The sequence below is a fragment of the Drosophila gunungcola genome, chromosome 3R (assembly GCF_025200985.1).
Source record: "Drosophila gunungcola strain Sukarami chromosome 3R, Dgunungcola_SK_2, whole genome shotgun sequence".
NCBI classification, from domain to species: domain Eukaryota; kingdom Metazoa; phylum Arthropoda; class Insecta; order Diptera; family Drosophilidae; genus Drosophila; species Drosophila gunungcola.
This window is the reverse complement of record NC_069139.1, coordinates 3331716-3355401: the sequence shown is the minus strand read 5'-3', so window position 1 is coordinate 3355401 and position 23686 is coordinate 3331716. Positions and strand designations below refer to the sequence as shown.

The following is a 23686-nucleotide window of genomic DNA, read 5'->3' as shown; positions in this document are numbered from 1 at the left end:
CTCATTTTGGAATGGGTTTTAATATCTTAAATATTTCATTTACAATTGAATTATATTTATTTTCGGAATAGATTTTAATATCAGAAGTATTTTATTTAAATGCAAAATTTTTAAATATTTTGAACATTTATACAATTATTTTCATTTTAAATCATCCAAATTAGTATGCATTGTATTGCTATCAATTTTCGGAACAGATTTTGGCATCTGAAATAAATGAAACCCATTTAAAACTGAAATATTATGCATATTAAACAAATACAGAATTTTAAACAACAATTTGAATGTTTTCACTTTAACTCACCTAAATTAATAAGCTTGAATTTCATATGACGTACATTATGAAAAAGTGGATTCAATTCCTTTTTGTATCAGTGTAGATGTACTCAACCCCTCAAAGATGTAATCCCCATCCCCTGGCGATGTTATCTCCTGGCTAATGACATGTGAAATGTGTTGATAAAAAGCGTGGGAATGGGGCACTAAGACATTATAAATTTGCGTTCCGAACGTTTGGCAGCTGTTGATTCAGTCCACTCAACGCATCACTGAGCAAAAAGTGGCCCAGCTAAGCTGTGTGTGGGGTGAGGGGTGGTGGGATCATCCTCCCAAAACCTTTATGGTCAAAGGGAGGGGGCGAGGCCCTGCCGCCCCTTTGGCCACATTAGCCACGCATCACTGGACACCCGGACTTCGCAGGCATCTGCTGTCGCATTTGATTAGACTTTGTTTGCTTTTCTTCTTTTGGGCCTGGTCAAAAGGATATATTGATAAGGGCATTGCCTACAACACACATTTGTGCAAAGGTGCGTTTGCAAAAGTTGAGCCAAAGGTTTTCGCTTTGACTCGTAATTAATTTGCTTTGTTTCATCCGCTTGGCTGGGCATTGGGGCGGGAAGGCGGGGCACAAGCGGTGGCCAACTGAAATGGCCCTTCGGCCTGGACCATAAATTATTTTATTAAGCCACTTTGGCCAGCACTTCGGCACGCCCCGAAGTTATGTGAATTATTTTGCAAAAGTTAATTTCATGCAATAAATTCTAAATCGCGTTGGCAACATTTCATGCCCATCTCTCACTAGAGGCGATTGCGATTTGTTTTTTCTGGTCGAGAACTTTTTCTCTGCGCGTCACTGGTAGAAAACAACCGTAGTACTCAATTTAAACATTTTTTGCTTTTATTTTCATTTATTTTTTTCTAAAATGTTCCACATTAATTGTAATATTTTAATAGTAAATTATGCAATTTAATATACATTGTATTTAATATAAAAATGTAATTCAATAGTCACATATTTAATTTAACTATTAAATTTATTTTTTATTGATATTGTTTTGCTGCCACATAGGTTGCAGAAAACATGTTGTTGTTAAAATTTATACATTTTTAATATAAATTTTTTATCTGTGGACGAGCCTGCCCCGAAAAAGTATGCAGCATAATTACATTTTCAGCAGGTGATTAAATGGGCCGTAATTGTTTCTGGCGCTCTTGTTGTTGGCCCCACACTAATAGCCGTAATTAGTGGCTGATCCTGGGGCTGAGGACTCCAACCTAAGGGCACCTGGCATCTGAGAACTCTGAGGGCAATGGGGGCTCTGACTTTAATTTATGCCCGCGTGTCTTCCAGTCGTTTGTTTGTTCGCCAAGGGCTACATTTGAATTACACCACTACTCAGCCGCCAGTTGTCGGGCAATAAAAGTTTTTCACTCAAAACAATAATTGAGCGACATTGCCGGCCCACTTGACTTCGCCTGTGTGTGTGTTTGGGTTTGAGTTAGAGTTTGTGTTTGTGTTCGTCCTGTTTGTCCTGGCTGCCTGACACTTCGGGCATCAATAAGCATCTCTTGATAAATGTCCAATTTAATTTTGCTCTCTTTACTTATCGCCGGGACTGGCGCTGTGCCTTTGATTCGGCTTCTCCACCACCCACCTACATCTTTTTTTATATTTTCTTTTTTTTGGTTTTTTGCTTACATGCAGCCAGAGCTGAGCTTTTCCAGCTTTTTATTCCATTCTTTTCGTTTCCTCTTTTTTTTTTCTACCGATTTTATTTCGTTTCATTGGCACCATTTCTTACATTTTTTCGGCTTCTTTTTATGCGCCCTGTAATCACGATACGAGCGAATGAATGGCATATTCGTTTGCCACTTAAGCAGATAAGCATTTCAGCAATTGAGCGTCGGGATTATGGAGTGAGCGCTCAGTTTGAATTTATAACCTGCGCCTGCAATAATTTTATAAAAATATTACACGGTGAGTGTGTCACTCACTTGTTGAAACAGTCACAGAATCTCAACAGTCGTATATAGTGGTAGATTGTATCAATTTAGTTCTTTTTTGGCTTCTACCCACATTCACATCGATTCTATGATTTTCATTTTTGCCCTCTTTGCTGCTGGGCAATTTGTTTTCCCTTGGTTTTTTGCAGCCTGCGCTTTAAATGTAATTTAATTCGTCTTCCATTTCTTCCATTTCTTGCAGACACTGCCGCCAGCAGACGGCGTCTGGCGCCGGAACTGTCTAGCGGGTAAGAAATGTGCTGAGGTTTTGATTTAATTGAACTTGCGTCATTTTCCCCCCAAATGGAGCCGGTGCCAGAGCCTAGCCGCACTCGCACTCGCCTCGCATCCGCATCCGGGAACTCTGTGCATCTGCTACATATTTAAAATACGGCGGCTTATTAAACAGCAGGCGTTCATAGGAGACAAGGGCCCGAGGCAAGGGGCGGCGAAGTTTTTGGCTAATGGAAGTCTAACACTGATATCGAGCGTGCCTTCTATCCTCCTGATGCTAGGCTACACTCTAAAAATAAACTGAAAAGTATCACAACCCCCTTTGATTTTCATACAGATGGGAGATTTCTTTAACTCAATGTATTGGTTATTAATACATCTATCAAGAAATTTTAATAGATAAGTTTAAATAATAGAACTAAAAACATTCGTCAACATTTTTCTTTTACCAATATGTGTGTAATGTCTATGCTTATTTATTTTTTTTATTTTATTCAATATTTTTTCCCAGCTCTACAAGCATATGCTTATTGTTAAGGAACTGGTCATTATATGTTAAATTATGTTTTAAAACATAAAACATAGTTTTCTTTGACATTCCAATATGCTGTATAATTTCAACAATGTTTGTCGTTAGCAAAAACACTTAAATCTGAGACTGTGTTAAAATAAAGATATCAAAAATCTAAGATCCCCGATAGAAATAATATTTGAGCATTAGCCTATCCATTATTTTTGTTTAAACGGCATATGTTTAAACAAAATTGGTTCTAATAAAATTTCAATCTGATTTCTCGAAGAAAAACAGAATACATACCCTTTTTTGCAAAATAAAAAAAAAATGGTTTTAAAAATTCAAAAGTTTTAGTTAATTGAAGATGAATTTTTGTTATAAATGTTGTGTATAGTTGTGAATAACCAAAATTAGAAAAACAAAGTTATTAGTAAGCAAACTCTTTTTCAATGATTGGCTTGTTCTACCCGCCTTTTTACCTAGTATTACGCAGTTAAGCCAAGAGTCTTTTTTTAAAAATGCCTAATAAGGCAGCTACTTTTAAAAAGTGGTTCATTTGTTTTTGAGTGTATGCCATGGCGGTGGCACATGTGGTTCAGCACCGAGGCTAGTAAATATTGTCTCATTTGGTATGCTGTGTGCCGTGGCTAAAATCAATAAATCAAAGCTGGCCAGGCAGGCGGACTGATCCGGGAGTAGTAGTAGTAGGAGTAGGGGTACGAATACACTCGTATAGTAGGTGGACCTGCGTCCCGGCAACACAGGGTCTTGGATGCGACGACACGAATGTCGCACTCTGGCGCGTGCCTTGGCCCCAGCTGAAGCTGCCAAACATATTTGCGTGCGCCAATGCAAACAATGCCGTAGTGGTAGGTTGGCCACCCCCCACAAAACACCCACTATCCTTTCAAGGTTGCCTGCTCTGCTTGTACAGCTCGCTAGGCTATATCGCAGCCCGCATTGATAGCCTGTCTAATGTTTACAGCAGCTTCCCGGGCCCCCAGGTCCAAAGGTCCTGACCTGGCAACAGGTTGACCTCAAAAACACCCCACCCCACGCAGGCATGCAGTGCAAACTTTAACATAGCTGCAGCTATATGCTATATATATATTTTTGTAGGGTTGGATATTTGCCTGGATGTCAGCTGGGAACGGAGCGGAGCGGCCACCACAAAGGCAAATACGCTTGGCTAAAACTTGAAGCGGCTCAAAAGTTTCACGTTTTAAAGGCTTAACTCCCCGCCAACCCTTTCGGGCCACGCCCCCAGAGAGGGCGTGGGTTTTTTCTCTTTTCATGGGTTTAAAAAGCAATTCCGCAACTGTTTTTGCACATTGCATATGTAGCTCCAGCCCTCTCCAGTCCACCACACACATTCGTATATATTCCATTTCCCAGCGGGCTGGCAACAAAGCTGCTACCATGCCATAGCAAACCATACGAAACCATACCCAAAACCCAATGTGGATACCCCGGATCTACGAGTTTTCCCAGACTCCCAACAATGCTGCTGTCGTTATCGTCGTTTTCACTTCAATTAAAAGTTGGCAACTTTTCTTGCCATGTTTACCTAACTTGGCGAGGAGGCCCAGGCCGCTCCGATTGCCATTATGCAGATTCGTATGGCTGATTACCGAATTACAAACTGTAATGGCAGCAATTGTTTTACTTTGGCTCTGGCATATGGCATATGGCACACGCGAATGGCAGCAAGTAGGCCGCAAGTTGTCAACTGCAAATGAAAGTTGGGCCCCTTTTAGTGAATGCCAGCCAAACGACATGGAACAATGTCATGCAACAATTTGCAGCAGACACTCAGCGACACGACACGAGAAGCTCACACATAAAGAAGGTCAGACCTTAAAGCACGTATTCGCCGTGTGGGCCGAACGACTTCCGTGCTGTTCACGCCCCAATGCGTTGGCCCCGCCCTCTGCGCCCCCCCCCTTTCCGACCCGTTGATCCTGGCTGCCAGGAATTTCCGCGAACGTTAATTGCGACAAGCCAGGGCCAAAAGGGAGCCAAAGAAATGCCACCTGGCTGCACCTGCAAATGGCTGGGGACAGGTGCACGCAACTGTATAACAACTTAGTTGAGGGACTTGCCTGCCGCCCTCAAAGGAAATACTTAAAACGAAAAGAACTCGGCACACATACGAGTGTATACGCATTAAATATGATATGAGATGTCCCAGGGTTTCATTCTTTTTTGCTTTTTAGAGTAACTCGCCCTAAAACTATATTTCTAGCAAATAATCCGATTGAGGGTGCTTTTAGGGGATGCTTTCTTTCACAAAATATTGAAATGGTCGTGGAAGAATTTTTTGATTAGGTACAACGACCAAGGCATTACTTTTTATATCTTATTGAAGTAGTTTAAACCATTTCCGAAAAAAAGCTGATAGCAAAAAAGGACTTCTATCAATTGTCGAAAAAAAGAGGTAACAAATAAGCTAGAAGTATTAAAAATATTTTAAATTTTTCATTTAACTCATCAACAGAATATTTTTTTAAATTTTATAAATCGGCATCAAGTAAAATTAAAATTCATCCAAAAATTATATTTATATATAGAAAAAGTTTTTTAAAGCTTAACTAAAACATTTCGTATAAAAGCAAAAGTAATAGTCATCAATAAATAATATGAACCTTATATTTATACAACATCTGCTCTTAATATGCGTGATTTTTTGCTCATCTCTACCTCGAAGTGGGTAAAAAACCCCAAGTCGACCCACTGTGAACTGCATATGTTGCAATCGAGGCCAAGATGAGTTAGGGGATAACCATTTTATGGAGGTGCCATTTGCCATTTACTTGCCGCCACTCGCTTCGCTTCCTTTCCATTGAGGCTGCCTGGCAGTTCGGAATCATTAAAATTGATTTTGCAGCAGAATGGGATGTTGCTGCGGGGGGAAAAGAACGAGCGAGCCAGTCGAAGGAAAAGACCGAGCAGCATTGGAAGTTGGCTTTTCTATTTGCCAAACACCAAGGAGTTTGCTAAATTGCTTTTCAGCTTGCAGTCGCCGCCGCACACCTTTCCACAAAAGTCAGAGAAGTCAGAGGTGGCGGCTGGGTGAAAAAAAGGGGGGATCAGTAGCTAGTTGGGATGTGCGTTTGGTTTTGCAATTAGTTTTCGCCCCCAAGTCAAAGGCAAAAAGTTGCAATGGCTGCTGCTTCTGCTGCTGCTGATGCTGCTTAGTCATACAAAAGCGAAAGCTATGGCACAACCCACGCACACACGCAAGCCATATTATTTTTATTGTGCTCTATTGTCAAGTTATTGTTGCGACTTTGGCAACTGTAACAAAAGCGATTAAAACAGCCATAAAACCTGAGCCCATTAATAGCGCAATAATATTATCAGCTTATGTTCGTTCGATGCCTTCTCGTGCAGCCAAAGCGATTCCCAAACTTTGTCTCTTGTATTTTCATTAACATTTATTGGTTTTTTACTTAGACGTTGGGACATAATAACTTGGCCCAAACAGAAACACACACACACTCAAAGCTGCAGGTCCTTCAGAGACTCGGACTGAGAACGAAACTGACTGCCTGCCTGGCGCACAATATTTCGCGGTCGTATCAGCGTCATCATAAAATAACGTTAATGACGGCAACAAGGTCGTAAAATCAAAATTTCTGCTATTTCAACGCTGAAACAACCGCTGCGGTTGGGAGTAGCTGATGCTGGCAGCTTAGCAACATTGTTGATATGAGACCAGACTGGGGGCCAACCCAACCCAACCCAACACAAACCAAACCAAACCAAACCAGACCAGATGAGATGAGATGATGGGTATGACGACGATGAAGGAAATGGCAAAGGAAACAGAGACCCGAGACTGGTGCCCTTGCAACCCAGCAGGCGTCGACATGGCCTGGTTACAAGCCGCACAATCAAACGCACACAGACAGGAATGTAACATGTGGCGTATGAGCAATACCACGGAAATTTAATTACTTTAAAGGCGCGCCAGCTAGCTAGCTAGGTCAGTGGATTGGAAAACACAAATAAAGTTATCAAACGTGCACAGATTTTACGAGATATTACCTTGAGACTTATCTGCCACTTAATGCAATGGCCGAAATAAGTTTTACATTGTTATACCCGTTACGTGTGGACAAAAAAGGGTATAATGTATTCGTTGAAAAACATGTAAAAGTAATAAGTGTTTCAGATCCTAAGAAGTATATGTATTCCTGATCGAGATCTCGGAAACTATGAAAGCAAGAGATTTGGGATTGGGATTTAAGGACCAAAAATCACGAAACTCTGTCATCACACACATTCACACTGAGACTCCAGTAATTTTGCGGTATATGTTTATTCGGTCAATATCTATCGGCATACAAAAAATGTTTAAAATCATACCATTATTTTAGGAGCTGTAAGAAAAGTTTTAATTATGACGTCACTGCATATTTGAAAGACGGAAATTATATGCTCGCTCCTATATGCTCAACAAAGTAAACGGTATTAAATAGTCCGGGCACTTGACTATAGAGATCCCTATTTTTTTCCAGGGAGACTTCTTTGCCCTGCTGCAAATCTCATTTAATGCGCTGCCACGGCAACGCAACCAGTTGAAAAAGGGTCCATTTCTATGTGCTAGTGGGACGTGCAGCATTTTAAATATTCATTAGCCCAGCCGGCACAGCCGCAACTCTCAACTCTCCTGTGTGCCGCAGGTCAGGGTCGATTTGTGCGCCGCAAGTGAGAAATGATATTCGAAATTAATTTAAATCACCGAAAATGTGAGCCAGTGCACTTTTCAATGGGGGAAATCAATGGGAAATCGCTTTCAAGACCTTCCGCAGCCATTGACTGAGCCCAGGTTTATGGCTTTTGGCCAGGGTTTATGGACGACGAGTACGGGGAGCATTGGCGTTCAGATTTTATCGTGCCGGGCGTTAAAAGGTCGTAAACGTCTGCTGTCTGTGGCCTAAGTAAATCAGCATAAAAACCTAACTAAATGAAGGCAATCAAAGTGTGGCCACGCCCCAAATTGCATAGATATAAAAGGGCGAAACATTTATATATATTTGTACCATACATGTGTCTTATTTAGACAGCAGGGCACTCGAATTGAGTCACAGCATCTGGCGGACTTGTTTGTCATGGTTTTTGCTCCCGCTGCTCCTGCTCGGCTTCCTTTTTGCACTCGAAATTATGCTGTGGCCAGGACTTTGGCTTTTGGCCTCATTCCTCTCGAAAATATTTGCAGGCCCCCCCAACAATATGGTAAACTATATAAAAATTTGCCCAGGCCAAGGGACAAAAGGTCGGGATAGCAGCGAGCGGGCGACATCGTTATTGTGTATTGTCCTCATTGTCCTGGGCCTGGTCAAGTGGCTAGCAGCCGGGACGACGATGACGAGGACGATATAGCCATATAGCTATATAGATATAGTAGAAGAAACAGAAGCAGCAGCAGTAGGAAAGCAAAAACAGCAACAAGGAAGATTTTACTGTCCTAATAAAAGACAAACAAAGGACCTTTTGGGGTGGCCACCATACAGCTCTTTCGTATCGCAATTTTCATTATTTTATTTGCCTATAAACGGAGCCATATTTTCTGCTAGTGTATATGCCACATCCATCCATCCGTCCCACACACACACACACACACACACACACTTGGTCACTCCATTGGTTTATTTGCCTACACTACACAATTTTAAGCAAAATAAGTAATTAAAAAAGTCATAAAGTGGTTGGTGCTGGTCTTCTATCTCGCCGGCAATAGCCCAAGAGCCCCATAAAAATCAATGCCGACAGACTGGGGCCACAGCCAGAAAGTGGAAATATTGGAGGGAGAGCATTGGAGATCCACCCGGTCAATGGGTCAGTCGCGCTGAGGTCAATTCACTTGACTTTAAACGATAAACATACTCGGCAACAACAAGGCAAACAACTTGTAAGCAATTAAGGCAAACGTATTGACTTCTCCTCTCGCCCCGTTTTGCGTGTGTGAATGTGCAGGATGTGAGGATGTCGGGATGTGAGGATGTCGGGGGGTGAGGAAGTTGGCCCGAAGGAGGATAATGGTGATGGCCAAAAGGGGATGTTCGAACAAGCCGGCTGTCGCCAACCGTCTGCCGTCGATATTCCATGTCGTCGACATGACGATATTTATCCATGCTCCACGCCCAGTTAACGACACAAATAAAATAACACTGCCCGATCAGCATCTCATGTAATTCGATATCGATATCGTAGGCAAAGGAAACTCGGTTAATTTGATTTCATTTATTATGTTCTTATGAAAATAATTTCTGTTTGCGGAAATACATTCTTTTTTCTTGACGAGACTGTAACTATATACTTGCATAATTGAAAGATTACACAATAGCAACTTTATTATATAAAACTGAAAAAGTGTATCATTGATTTTTGCAACGACTTTTATACTTTCCTGCAGACATTTCAGTTTATTCATTTCAATTTTTTTATCCAGACTGTAATTTAATATGATAGTACACTTGCATAATTAAAGTATTGAACAACACATGAGTATTTAATAAAGAGCTTTATTCAAAATAAAAAAAAAGTGTATCACTGATTTCTGTAACGACTTTTAGACTAACATTTTTGTTTATTCATATCAAAGCTGTTATATTTTTGACAAACTAGCTTCAAAATATTTTCTACTAAGTAACGAAATGCAAATTTATCAATAAACAAAAGAAATTGGGTAATTTGATTTAGTTAGTTAATTCTGTATTATAAATCTTAAATACATTTGTGGTTTTTTTGACCACTTTGTAATTTTATGTAGTTATGCAATCACGTAATTAAAAACTATTGCATAATAGCAATATTATAAGTGACTGTTTTATATATAAGTAAAGCAACTATGTATTTATAAACATTTGTTCAATTGTGTTTATCCATATCAAGGCTCTTAAATTTTCAACTAACAAACTACAAAATGTCTTCTACTAAGAAACGAAATGCTGTTTTCTAATGAGAATTTTATGCAAATCATTCTTGAACGCAGAAAAACCTGTTTTCACAGAGCCGAATGACAACTTAGTTAGCCTTCTATCGTTTAAAGAGCATATCCATTTCGTTTTCTATGATGTTTCATTTGCTCCATTTAAATATTAACTGGCTGTCTAGCTCGAATTGCCTGTGATCCGCAGCACTACAGTTTTGTTTTGCATTTGTGGCCAGTTTTTGGGCGCCACTGGCCAATTAAAAATAAATTGCGTTGTCTTTGCTTTGTATGGCGCAGTTGTTTAAATGCATTTTTCTGCATATTTTGATTTATCTGAAAAATATATTATAGTGTATTTCTATTGCACCGCGTATGTGTGTACATGGTATATAAATAAATTTCGGTCAATGCGCTGTGAAAAGTAAAGCGTTTTTATTTTGCATAAAAAGTGTTTATGCGCTGGAAATTGAGGTCGTCAGCGTTTTGGAGTAGATGGTAGTATACATGGGTCTGCGACGGTGAGTGTGTGTCTGTGTAGGTACAAGTGTGTGTGTGTGAGTGGCAAGTTTTGGCTCAGGGCTGAAGTGCTACCCCCTTTCCACTACAAGGACCTGCTAAATGTTTGGCGACATGCAGGCAAAAAATGAATTTCTCGGCCTGTTTGCTGCTTTTACGACTGCTATTGTTGCCATGAAGTTGAGCTGTGTTAATGAAATGCGTTTGGGTTTTTTAGCTGTGCCACAAAGCGCAACTTGCAACTTGCCGTTTGCGGAGGCCGAGCGAAAACTTTCGCGACTGCCTCTCGAAAAAGTGTGCGATTCGCAACTGTAATTAAATGCAGCGCATAACTGCTCCGAGCAGCGGCAGCGTTTATGGTATTTACAAGAGTGTACTAGCACTCATCCAGAAATGCACTTGGAAAAAAATATTTTTAAAGATTTTCAAAAGTTGACTTATCGTTTTCTCACCTTTATTTTGGAAAAGCATCTTATTATTCAATTGTTCGTTTATCGTGAAATAGAGATTGGTTTTTTTTAGTTTATAGCTTGATTAAATCAATTCCATTCCATTGATATTTTAATCAACATTTTTTCTCCCTATTTTTCCCGGAGTGCAACGACTTTTGCGCATTTAAAGTATTTTCACTTGTTTTTGGTTTTTCTAGCATTTTGACCTAAAATTTTCGCAGCCACCGCACTAATGTCAAGTATTCTGCCGGCATATGCGGCAATTATGTGTCCTTTTTTCATGAATATATATATATACGAGTACTTTATGTGTGTGTGTGTGTACTATAAGAGTGTGTGTGTCAGTAAGGAGCACAGTAACAATAATTGCGGGTAATCAAGTAATGCTCATTTGCAAGGCACAACAAAGTGGATGGCGGCGATAAAGACATCGTGTGCTGGCAGCGGGATTGCGTCAAATGTGACATGTTAATTCCAGGCGAACAGGCAGCCAAGTTAACCGCCCTGCTGATTGAAGTGCGACGCCCCAGCGATAAGGACATTTTTCGCCAGGACCGACGTGTCTGAGGGCAGGCTGATTTTCCGCGGAAAAACGCTCGACTGCCTACATATGCGTGAAAGGTGCGACACTTGAGAAACGCTTCAGTACGTTACGTATACGCGAAAAATTGCGGCTTTATTGCGCTCAACTGTAAGCAAAGCAAATAGAAGGTGGACAAAAAAAAACAGCCAAAGCAAAAAAAATTGGCAAGCAAGAGCCCAGTCAATTGTGAAATGAAACAAATTTGTTTCTCTGCCCTAGCAATCGAAAAAAAAAATATTTGCACAGAAGTAAATCAAAAAATGCAAAATATACAATTTTGTCATCAATTTATTCTTATACAGCTTAAATTGGTAAAACACATCGAAATTTAAGTCTCAATTTTCATGCGCTTTCAAAATATTTTAGACAAACAAACTGAAATATACTGCTTCTACTAAACAAATTTATGTCTTTGCTTGGGCAATGACAAAACTTAAACTATTTTGATTTATAGATGCAGTAAAACAGTGTCAAAATGATCTAAGTAAAACCATCTATATTTATCCAGTCCAAAGATTAAAGAGTCTTTAGCTTTGACTTAAAACAAAAGTAAATTATATGTGGCTAATTTAATTTGAGGAGTCCTTCAGTTTAACAATTCTCAATATTTTTGAAAACCATTTTGGTGAAAAAAGATAAAATAGACCAAAAAAGTTATACAAGACAGGGAATTTCCCCGTTTATCTTTGCCTGGCCATCAATATTCGGCAACTTTTTAAGCCACCCTCCATATTCCGGCCTTTATTTTAATTTATTTGCCATTCCGGCAGCAGATAAACACGCATACACAAGAGCTGGCGCAGCCTTCACATCAACGCTTTGGCAAAAGGCTAAGGGAGTTGAGTTGGCTTTTTAAAAAATAACAAACTTTTGCTTTGCTTTGTGCAAAGGGCTAAGAACAGAAGGAGCAACAACAGTTTAGCTTTTAGCTGGCGTGTGTGTGTATGTTGGGTGTGCCGAGAGCAGCAGGCTGTCAAAAAGTTACTTATTTTCTTTTTAAAACTTGTACGAGTCTTTTCTCGTTTCGCCGGCTCCTCTGCAGCTCCTGATTGCTCCGCCCTGTGCGATGTTTACACAGCTTTTGCTTTTGATAAGGTTAATCAAAAGTTTTTTAATCCATTCTGCATACAGGCAGACATATAGACACACCATATACAAAAAAAAAGGGCGCGAGGAGATCATCAGTATCAGATTCGTGTGTCCTCATTATACATTAGTGCCAGGCGAAAAGGAGAAAAAAAGGCCACTTTGAGCCCTCCGGCTCATTCGAACTTTTGGCGCTGCAAAGTGAATTTCATGAATGCCAAATTATATGTATTTGTTTTCTTCAAGTTCGCCCAACTAACCAAGCGAAAAGTGCTGAAAACTGAAAGCGGAAAACTCCCGAACTGGCTGTTTAAAAATTGCATAATTTATGTGCCAAAGTTCAGAGCGAAATCACTTTGGACAGCAACGCGGCGCGCGACTCTGGTGGTGGCAAAAACTTTGCAATTAAGCTCCGAGATGGCATTTGGCAAACGGCACAAGTGAATCGAACCGCTGCCCCCGTAACCCCACTACTTCCATTCGACCGGTGTTCTTCAGGTTGCACGGCAGCCCAGGCAGCTGCAACTTTTGCGATAACTTTAAATCATCTAATTATGAGTAGCAGAGCCATTGGACAAGAAGACCGAGACCAACCCGCAAACAGGCGAAAAACAGGAGGTTCAGTTGGTGAGGGGAACTGCCAGTGGCAGCATTTAATTTCCGCTGTCTCAGCTCAGCCTGCTGAACTCCGGTGCCTTCGAAACCCTCAAACCCCTGCCTTCCAACACACCGACATAACTGACACTTTACTTCATTTCTGCTGACTGGAATTAATGGCTTTTGTTGGCATAGTTTTAACGCTTGAAGTTCGGTTGCCGGTGCTGTGTGTATAAAATTTATGTTCGAATTTATTGCAAAGTTTATTAGACAATTCCTTGCTCTTTTATTATTATTTTTTTTTTCTTTTTTGCAAAGTAATTTGCGCCAAAGAAAATTTTTGTGAAATTTATGAGCTTCATAAATGACCAAGGCAGTTCGGTCAAGTTTCTAGAGGGCCTTGGTGGGCCCACGCTGCGTATGAGCAACGTGCCAATTGCCATGATTTCTGTGCAGTTGGAGAAGCAGGGAGTTAAATGACCTGCCCAACTGAGTAAGGTCGGTAACAGCTCTTCACATTACGAAATGATGTCGGCTGAATGCAAAAATGCCATAAATATGAATGAGCTGCCGGTGCAGAAAGAGGAATCCTTACCGCATCATCTCATACCCATTGCCATTGCCCAACTGATGTACTTTATTTGTTACAACATATTTAACTGTAGTTCTCTGCCCTGCCCCGCCCCTTTTGCCCTTTTTTGTGTGGGCAGGCAGGCTTTTAGTTTCAGTTTTCTGCTTCTGATTTATGACGGCGCAGGCAAAACATTTCAAAAGCCAGCCGGAGAAAACTGTGTCAGGGAGCAAAAAGAGTATGTATGTATGTGGGTTTTGGCCAGGTTAGATGGGTTGGTGGGTGTTGGCCAGGCCAGAAGTTTCCTCATAACTTGCTGTACTGTGGCCCCAGTTCGCCCCGGCTGTCCATCCGACTGCCACTTGTTGTGTGTCTCTCATCAAAAATGTATTAACGAGCTGGCTGGCTGGCTGGCATAGCAGAAGATTTTTATCTGCCGGCGTTGATTTCATTTTGAGCTTAGTCCCCACGCCGGTGGACTTAGGCTCATCCACTCATCTCATCTGTAAGTTTGCCTTAGATTTGTATCGCTGTTGGTGTTTCGTTTCAACACGTGCATGCAAAGTTGTTTGTGGCAGCTGCGAGGCGCCAGTTTTCTCCCGTTTCCTTTCTTCAGGCCCCCGGCTGAAACTTTTAATGGCGCATTATTTCATGCCATAAATTATGAGAGCAAGGCCGAGCCGCGATTAACCGCCAACAGCAGATAAAAACTGTTAGCATTTAACAAAAGTCAAGTGGCGCCTCGCCGCCAATGACAAAGCTCTTTGACATTTACACTGATGAACCAAACAAAAAAGGTGCATTTTCGACTTGCCCCTCTGACATCGTCGCCGTCGCCCCTTTCATTTGGCGTCTAAGCAAGCGGAAACTGGGAAAAGCGATGGGGAAAAGTTTCATTTCCAGGCGTGACGCGATCTTGTGCAAAAAGTTTCCCCAACGTAACACACACACACAGTAGCGGCAGAAAACAGAAAAACAAGGCCACAGAAGACCGAACAACTGAACAACTGAATAACTGAACAACCGAAGTAGTGCGCACAAGTTTCAAATGCCACTTTATCTTTCGGCTACTCTACTTTATTTTCTCTCGGTGTATCCTGTCTGCGCAATTTATGCTACTGCGGATTTTTGAGCAAAATAAGCAGCTACCAGACGAAAAAGTTATGAGTTTTGTGTCATAAAATGCCACCGAAACGGCGGATGCGATTCCACCTGCATGGCCATTGCTTAAACGAGGGTTCGTGTGTGTTGGGGCAGCTAGAGATGTTTATGCACAAGCTCATTTCACGCTTCCGCTTCCGTTTTCTATTATGTAAGACAGCAGTGGCACTGACGGTGGCGGTGGCGACGACGACGAAGAAAAAACAAAATCATAAATTTGTAATAAAATAAATATTCCTTTATCCCCGGTGCTGTAGTCTTCGCCCCGCAGCACACAAAAACATAACTTCAGCTTAAGATCTCCAGGGAGGCGGGTTAAAGCCGAGCGCCAAACAATGTTTCCTCTTATTTTGCCAACTTTGTAACATTATCCGGGGGCAAAAAAAATTAGCACGAAATTGAATTAAAAGCGTGGGCTAATGAAGGCGTGTATTTTCGGCTTGCTAATCAAATTAAATGCAGTCAGAGCTTGATGAGAGGGCCAGGCCAAGGAATGAATGGAAGGAACGAAAAAGGATGCGAGGGCTTTGCATGTCACGCAGACCAACATTAACCCAAAAACGACTGCGGGGGTGGCTTCAATCTCAGCACCGCTGGCATCTCATGTGAGATGCCACGCATCGTGTCGCCTACAATGTGGCAACATAAAACTATTACCACGACGACATGAACACAACTCCTAATTACCCAGGGATTTGCATTTGTCTTGCGACGTGCACAAACACAAACGCAAACACAAATACAAAAATCTAGTGAAAGAGGAGAAATGTGTGTATGTGCATGTGTATGTGTGTGGCATGTTGGGGGCGTGGGTGTCATAAACGAATCTTATCTGCCGCGCCTTTTTCTGGGCTGCCACGCCCCCACGTCTCCGGCATGCAATCTCCATCGCTCGCAATTTGGCCTTGTTTTTTCTTCCTTTCTGCTCTTTAATTTAACGGCTTGTAGCGGAAACGCAGCCGCCATTTTCTTTTCACTTCATTGCCATCGCCATGTCGTTGGTGCTTTCGTCACCACCCAAAAATCCCCAAACCACATTGCAACGCAACACAGCACAACACAACACAACACATGAAGCCCTTGCCAAGGCAAACCACTCACTACTTCGCCCGAAAGTCATTAGCTTGTCTCGTTTATCTTTTAATGAGTGTAAAATAAAAACGACATGGGAGCGGCTGTTTAACAGCTCACCAAAAAATCCAAGACAAACGCAAATTATCGGGCTTTTAAGGCCACACAGCCCACTTCCCACATTTCCCCCAAACATTTTATCTATTTCCCAAAGGCAGAGGCCAAAGGAGCTGGATAATCTAAAAAGGCCTACTAATAGGCAAATGCTCGTCATTAACCCGATATCCGGAACAAAAGCATGAAAAAAATATATCGAGAGGAACGCTTCAAAAAGGAGGTTAAATTAAGCATGTTACATCATTGTTATCTTCATCCACATAGTAATTCTCATAAGCAAGAAACAAAAACGCAAACTATGGATAAAGAAAAATGCCAAAATAATAATTGATTTTATAAAAGGGTAGGGAAAATCCCAAAATCTATTGATATTGATTACCTTTTTTTTGATAGAAATTTACTTGTAAATAACTATAGCTCAAAATACATAAAATAATAAGAAATTTGGTTAAAAAACTACTAGGCAATTATATACACTAAAAAAATAAAACCAGACTGATACAAAATTGATTCTATGAATAACTAAACTATTTATAGATATAATAAACAATATGTGTCACTACATTTCCGAATGAAACTTGTGTAAAAGCTATTCTGCGTCAAGTCACAAAATTTGATAAGATTTTTTCTGTGCAGCCTTAAGCATTTTTTCGCTCTAGTGCATTTGCCATAGTTTACTTAGTTTTTCGCCGGATTATAAGCGCAATAATTTCCCTTTCTCTCTTGGGGCGATGGGGACCGGAACGGACTCCATGTTTTCTAAAAGATTATGGTCCGTTTTTCCATTTCCATCCAACTTCCGTCATTTGTTTGGCTCTCTTTAAGGCTTTGCAGCTAGCAGATAGCAGCAGATCCCGCTGTTTTACTGGAGTTGCTGATGCTACTCCTTATCTACAGCTTCTACTTAACATTAAGCTTGCCTTTAACCAAACACTTCCACACAAATCAAGTATACGCACTGGGGGCCAACTGGCCCAGTGGCCAGCAATGTTTTAGACACTCCCTAAAGGAAGAAATCTTCCATTTTCCAGCTGCCAGATCCCGAGCTCTCCCAGACCGCCTCTTCCTGTTTATTCTTAAGCTGCCACTTAATCCAGCCACTTCATCCGCTCCACGCCCATTCCCTTGGATAAACAGCAACGCCCCCTTTTCGGGGAGTGTTTGCGTGCTCACGATGGAGCCACGGATGCGATATACAGAAAGCGACGGGGTTATGGTACGCATTTTTTGTTGCTCCTGGTTTCCCTTTTTTTTCGACCCTTAATTAAATATTAAATGCGCCTAATTGCGCATTTCATAACTGAGGCAACGGCAGGTAATTAATTATTTACGTTCAACTAAATTGAGCAGCGCCAGGCACACGTCGGCTCACGCACAAACTTTTAGCCGCCGCCGGGCAACGAAAACACGAATGTGTTTGGTTCAAAAAATTTGACTCTAGATGGGTTTAGCCAAAGTTTCAGGGTGGCAAACATGTAAATTAATATGTCTATGGCAGGCAAATGAAAAGGAATTATTTGCAGTCTTAAAGAATAAGAAGCGAATGAAAACATATCGACTTAAACATGCGTGACTTTGATGTTCAAAACTTAACCCGACAATGCCCCGCGGGGCATTTAACTATGCAAACTAGGGCTGAAGCTAGAATCATGCTCCCGGTGACGCTGCTCGTGCATAAAATGAGCGGACTGGCATGATTAGCTTTGGCATTTCGCACAAAAACACACAGCCAAAAAACAATCCAAAAGCATCGAAATTAAAACCGAGAAATCACAGAGCACCCCGTTCATTGTTCGGCCACAATTTGCACAACTTTTGGCAGCCAGCGGTTAGGAAACTTTCCAAACACTATAGTATATATATATATATATATATATATATATATATATATATGTACTGCATAGATACATAGAGCTGCTTCGATGGAACTTGCTCCAGCAACTATTTTCATAAATAGCGGCGACGACGAGCGACAAATGCAAACATAGAGACGACGTCTGGTCTCCGTTCGTTCGTCCGTCCGTCGGTCTGCCTGTGCCACGCCCCCTCTGGACGGCCGCCGCCCTACAATCACCACCTTCTTTTGGCCGAAAAAGTCCTGACAGCCGCCGGACAGCCGGCGTGAATCCTTTAAGTTTCTTTTGTTCGGAATGTACTAATGCCGGTTTTTCACTGTGTGATTTATCGGTTTCGAGGTTCACAGTTCGAGTTTCAAATGCGTTTTCCATGTTACTCGGCTCCGGGTTCGGAATCGGGTCCGCTGTCAGGCTTTTGGACTCCCCAAAACTTCAAATAGCCTTGGTTACCTCTCATTTCATTCCAAAGCCAGTGCCTTCTTCATCTGCACGCGGGTGGCCAAAACTATTTGGCTTTAAAGTTGTCAACTCATCTCGACAAGTAGTTTTTGCCTTCAATAATAATAACTGAATGATAAAGTTTTTGTGTGAGCGTGGGTGGAAAGGAACAAATTGGAAACAAGTCGAAGTCAAATATTCTAAAACCCGGCATTAGCTATTAACAACTAGGGATCTAACTTTAGGTTTCCAAAATGACAAAATGGTCCAAATCCAACTATTTTAAATATAATATATAACAGGAAAAAGTTTAGAGTAAATGTAAAGACATAAGAGTTTAAACAATGATTTTCGATTCTTCTAATATTTAATCTAATTTTTAATTTAAAAGTACAACCACTACCTAAATAAATGATCAATTACCATATTGATTTCTATAATTTTCCATAATTTAAATTAGTTTGGGCAAAATGCCAATTATGGCTTTATACTCCAAGGTATTAAGGCGATTAAATTGAGCATGTGCCGCCTGGATTAAACACATTTCGGTGAGAATCCTACGCTTGAATTGATGGGAATTGAAACTGCAATCGTAGAGGACGACAAAGAGGGGTATAGCGGCTAATTAAGCCTCTGAGGTTGCCGAAGTCAGAGTGACAAGCCGCAATCGGCATTTTGATTAAATATTGACCCCAATCGGACTGCTGACCACGTCTTTGGCGGCTGGCTGGCTGCTGTGGCTGCTATCGCTGCTGCCTGCAAACAATTACGGCTAAATTCATTAGTGAGTCATGCATAATTAAGGGAACAGAGCCCTCTGTTACACCTCAATGGTGGGTGTCCTTGGGGTGGGATGCTGCATAAGTGGTTCTAAAGTGAACAAAAAGGGGGTAAAAGGGGGGTAGAAGGAAGGAAGAAGGAAGGAGAGCTGATCAAACAGCTATGGCATAAAAAAGAAATCAATGTCCTTGCAGGAAGTGCCTTGGCAATTTGCAATCCTTTGTGCCATTACACAAAGCTTCCGCCGTCTGGTCTTCGTGCTCCTGGTTTTGGATCCTAGCTGGGTTTATAGCCTGCAGCTAAACTCTTCTGCTGCTGCTGCAATCAAAACGTGGCGTTAGTGTTTCAAACCAGCAGCAAAAGCAGCAGCAGCAGCACTAATCCTTCATTGGCAATCAGTAGTGAACCTGTGATGAACTTCACTCTGCCCTTCGAAACGGAAGTTGTAAAAACGCCAACGCCGCACAAAGCAAACATGAAGGGTATTTTTGGGCTGCCTGGCGGCAACAGAAGATAGGGGCTAACCAGTGGCACGGAACCGATTATAGTATTCCGTATCTGGATTTGGATCTCGATTCCGCTTCTGATTTTGATTCAGATTCAGTTCCGCCCCTGGGGCATTCGTCAAACGACGCATCAAGCGAGGCAATTGTTTCGCCAAGTTTCTTTCCCGCTTTCGCTTTGTTCATTATGTACTTTCAGTTCAGTTCAGTTCGGTTTGGTTTCTTTATTTCGATTCGTTTGTCCTTGGGTTCTAGGTCCTTAGGCCTTGGTGCCAACAAAAGGGAATGGGCATAAACACTGATTGATTGATTAGAGGCTTGAGTCGCTGGAGAAGCTGGAACGCAAGTGCTCGTCTCGTTTCGACTCGACTCGACTCGCACGGGGCACTAAACCTAATGAGAAGCCCTCCAGCAAGTGTCGCATCAATCAAGGACGCAGTTAATGCGTTATAAGTGTGTGCGTATGATAGCAACGATTTCTCTTGATTTGCGATTATTGTTTAGGTGTATATGCTTCGTCTGACAGCCGGCGATTAGCAGAGTGGATCAGCGAAATGAATGAGTTTCACTGGGAAACTCATGCCGCAACAGCTGACTGAATGCTTTAAGTGGAATTAATCTTAAAGGCCCGGCCTAGTTTTTCCCCCAAACAACGCAACAATGGCAATTTGCCCCCAGCTCCGAACTCTGTTGACGTTTGCCCAAGCTCAAGTGTCGGCGATTGGCATCAATAGCTCCGAAATCGATGGTAACTGGACATCGAACAGAGCTTACCTGCTGCTGCTTACTCAGCACACTGGCCTGTCATGGCTTCCGCATTAGATACCGGTCAACAACCGTTCTGCAGTAACAACTATTTTTCATACACTAGACCAAACCACCACTGAATTGTATTAGTTCCAGAAATATTTTCCATCAGGATTCAGTCTTATATATTAGATTGTAAGAAATTTGACTAAGAAACGTATAGAAAATGGTGGTATAACTGTATTGTACGTACTATATATCTAACTGAGAATGTAGTTTGGTTGTGTTTTCTTAGTTTTGATTTAATTTTGTGTTAAAATAATTTGAAAAATAAAGTATTCTATTCTAAATTAGTACAAAACCTGGAAGAGGTCTTTGGTTTAAATGCAAATATTGTATTCCACTCTTTAACAATACAGTCATTGAATTCTTTATTGCATTCTACTGTTTAAAACAATAAAGTATTTAAGTGCTACTCTTAAACATTAAAACATTTTGATTCAAACCAAAGACGTCTTTTTTAGGGGAGAGATTTTAAAATAATTTTGTTCTTTCAGTTTTTCATCGCAGACATTCACGTCACAAAAACTTATATTGCCACAAAAAAAATTCCCAGTGTATCTGTTGTTACACATACACCGATCGCCTTTACTCTGCGAACTATTTCATGTCATTGCAGAAAATCATATCAATTGGCTCGCTCAACGGTTTTCAACAGTCAGCATGATAGTTATACGAATGGGTTTGCTGACGTGCCATTCACTCCCATTTCTATTTCTATTCCTATTCCATTTCAACTTTATCTGTATCTGTATCTATATCTATATACCCACACTCCATCGCTTTTTGTAGCCCAGTTCGTGACTGTCTGTTGCCCCCCTGGCAAAGTGCTCATTATCAGCTGAAATGTTGTCAATTACGGATTTTCGTTTGTTTTGTTTTGATTTGACTTTCAATTGAATTTCTCCTCGGAATTTGAATATCCGGCATTGTCCTTTGTCCTTGGCGTTGCGTTGCCATCGTCACGAGTGGTTGCCTTTCCCTCCCCCCTCAAGAATCCAAATCCAAACTCCATCCACCGATTTGGCCATTAAGTCGAGCGCCCTCTTTTCAAAGCTGACTGCTTATGATGAGCTGGGTTCTTATTGGTAAACTGCAAACTTTGTACATAAAAAATTAATTTGATTATTTTTCTCCAACGCTTAGATTTGCGTTAATGACGCCATAATCAACTGTTTTATAGCACTTTTAAAAAAGTTAATCCAGCACATATATACATGCACTGGACATTTTATTAAGCTGAGCGCTGTAACTTTTTTAATTACACCGCTTTCATGTCTGCAGGGTAAAATTTGTTGCCACTTCGGCAAGCGAGAAATAATTTGTTAATTTACGTGCCGTTTATTATTATGATCTACGGACTTTGGTTGATTTTTGGTAAGCCAGCGGACATACCTTAAATCAAATTATTCTCTCTTATTTAACCAAGCGATGCATAGAATAGGCGGTTGGGCGGGCAGCATTTACTATGCGCACAAATTTCAATTAAAATCATAATGAAATATTTGAAAATTTGTTTTTATCAAATTCGACCCGGACAACAAATTTGGTGAATTCCTAATGCCAGAACACAAAGACAATGGGTTGGGAACAAAGGATGCCAGAGGATGCGGCATTAGTTTGCCAGGATATCACCCCCCTAGGCAGACAGCCGCAAAATAATTTTATCCCAGTGCCCCGAAAACAGAAAGGCTATTAGTCAGAGAAAGCCCACTGATGCTTCTGCTCGGCTCCTGGGCCATTCAAACAATAACACCGAAACATTAAAGTTCAAAATGATGACCCGAACATAATCGACTTGCCTACAATAATATTTAAATTTAATTTAAATGCTCACATGAGGGCATTTAACAGAGTCGATCCTTGGCCGAAAACCCGCAAGCAAACAAATCGATGAGGATGTGTCTCAATCTGCCGGACAATTTGCAAAACGATATGCTCGAAAGCTTCAAATGGAAAGGTCGTCGGTTGGGCCATGCAAAATGCAAAGGCAACACTTCGTCCTTGGTCCTTGGTCTTTCATTCAGTACCATATATATGCGTGTGTGTGTGTGTGTGTGTGATTGTGTGTGGGTTAATGCGTTTGTTGTTTTTGCGGCAGAGGGACTACGACTACGACTACGACGATAACTTTGAGTCGCATGCTTAAAAGCACAAAATGATTGGAAGCCGGCACCGAGGGCCCCGGTCCAGGCTAATGGCACTTTATTGCTCTATCTCTGGCGCTCTGGCTCTGGTTTTGTGTATATTTTTTTGGGAGGGGGGGCGAAGGGGAATTCATTCCATTCCATTCCATTCAAAATTAGAAGCAAACGCTCTGCGCACTCGACCTTAAGACAAGAAACGTTCACTTGGGTGCAGTAAATGACGTATAAGCCCCGACCCAGGCTTATGTGCTTAGGGCTCTTTGAGTTAATGCGTTGATATGATGATATCATTATCAAAATGCGAACACTGGCTGTATCTCTGTATCTGCTGTAAAATATCTATTGTATACTGTTTGCTTGCGGGCCATTTGTAACTTTTGACCATTAGCTTCTGTTTTTGCGGCCAAATGGAAGCTAAACAATTGGTCTTGCTGATGTTGTGGTCTAATTGATACAAGAAGCAGACATCTTGTCCTTGTCAGCCAACAGCTACAGTCAACAGCCAACAACCAACAACCAAAGTTGCAAATGCAACCAGCAACTGACAATTGTTTCCAATGTTTTGGTCAGAATATGCCCCTGTTTTCTCCCCCAGTACCGTCCATATCCAATCTATTTCAGTTGTCACAGACACACACACTCAGTTTTTCCTGGATACTGCCGAAACTACAGCCCCCCCAGCTGTCAATCAGTGGGTGTGTGGACAGACAGACAGACAGACAGATGGACGTTTCTGATGCATCTGTCTGGGCATACGCTGCGTTTGTTTAATGCCATTTGGCACACACACTGCTGAGCTGTTTAGTTAAAGGTTTTTGTCTTGCAGCTAACTTTTTAAGCACGTCGAGCTGTTGAAACTTACGGATGCGTGTCATTGAAAGCCTTACAAAGTTGTCAAATGGGTACAGAGAAACAAAGGGGATAAATAGACTGAAGAACTGGGGTGCTGCAAAAGCAAGTGCAACATTTCAATTTGCTGCTCTGAAACTTTGACAAGTAGCCAGGCAGTTATCAATAAGCCTGAGAGCAT

The 23686-nt window shown here is 41.3% G+C and overlaps 1 protein-coding gene and 1 long non-coding RNA gene across 6 annotated transcripts in view; one reads left to right on the top strand and one right to left on the bottom strand.

Moving 5' to 3' along the window:
• The window catches only part of LOC128266130 (uncharacterized), a 66939-nt gene that overhangs the window by 26557 nt on the left and 16696 nt on the right, over nucleotides 1-23686 (top strand). For 2 of the 4 annotated variants that reach the window (XM_053002418.1, XM_053002417.1), the window contains exon 2: nucleotides 2486-2531. The exons of the other annotated variants lie outside the window; for them this stretch is intronic. The gene's annotated coding sequence lies outside the window, so the exon portion shown is untranslated. The remainder of the gene's footprint in view (nucleotides 1-2485; nucleotides 2532-23686) is intronic. 4 annotated transcript variants of the gene reach the window in all.
• Nucleotides 1-23686, bottom strand: part of LOC128266131 (uncharacterized) — a 126166-nt gene that overhangs the window by 100895 nt on the left and 1585 nt on the right. The window lies entirely within an intron of this gene.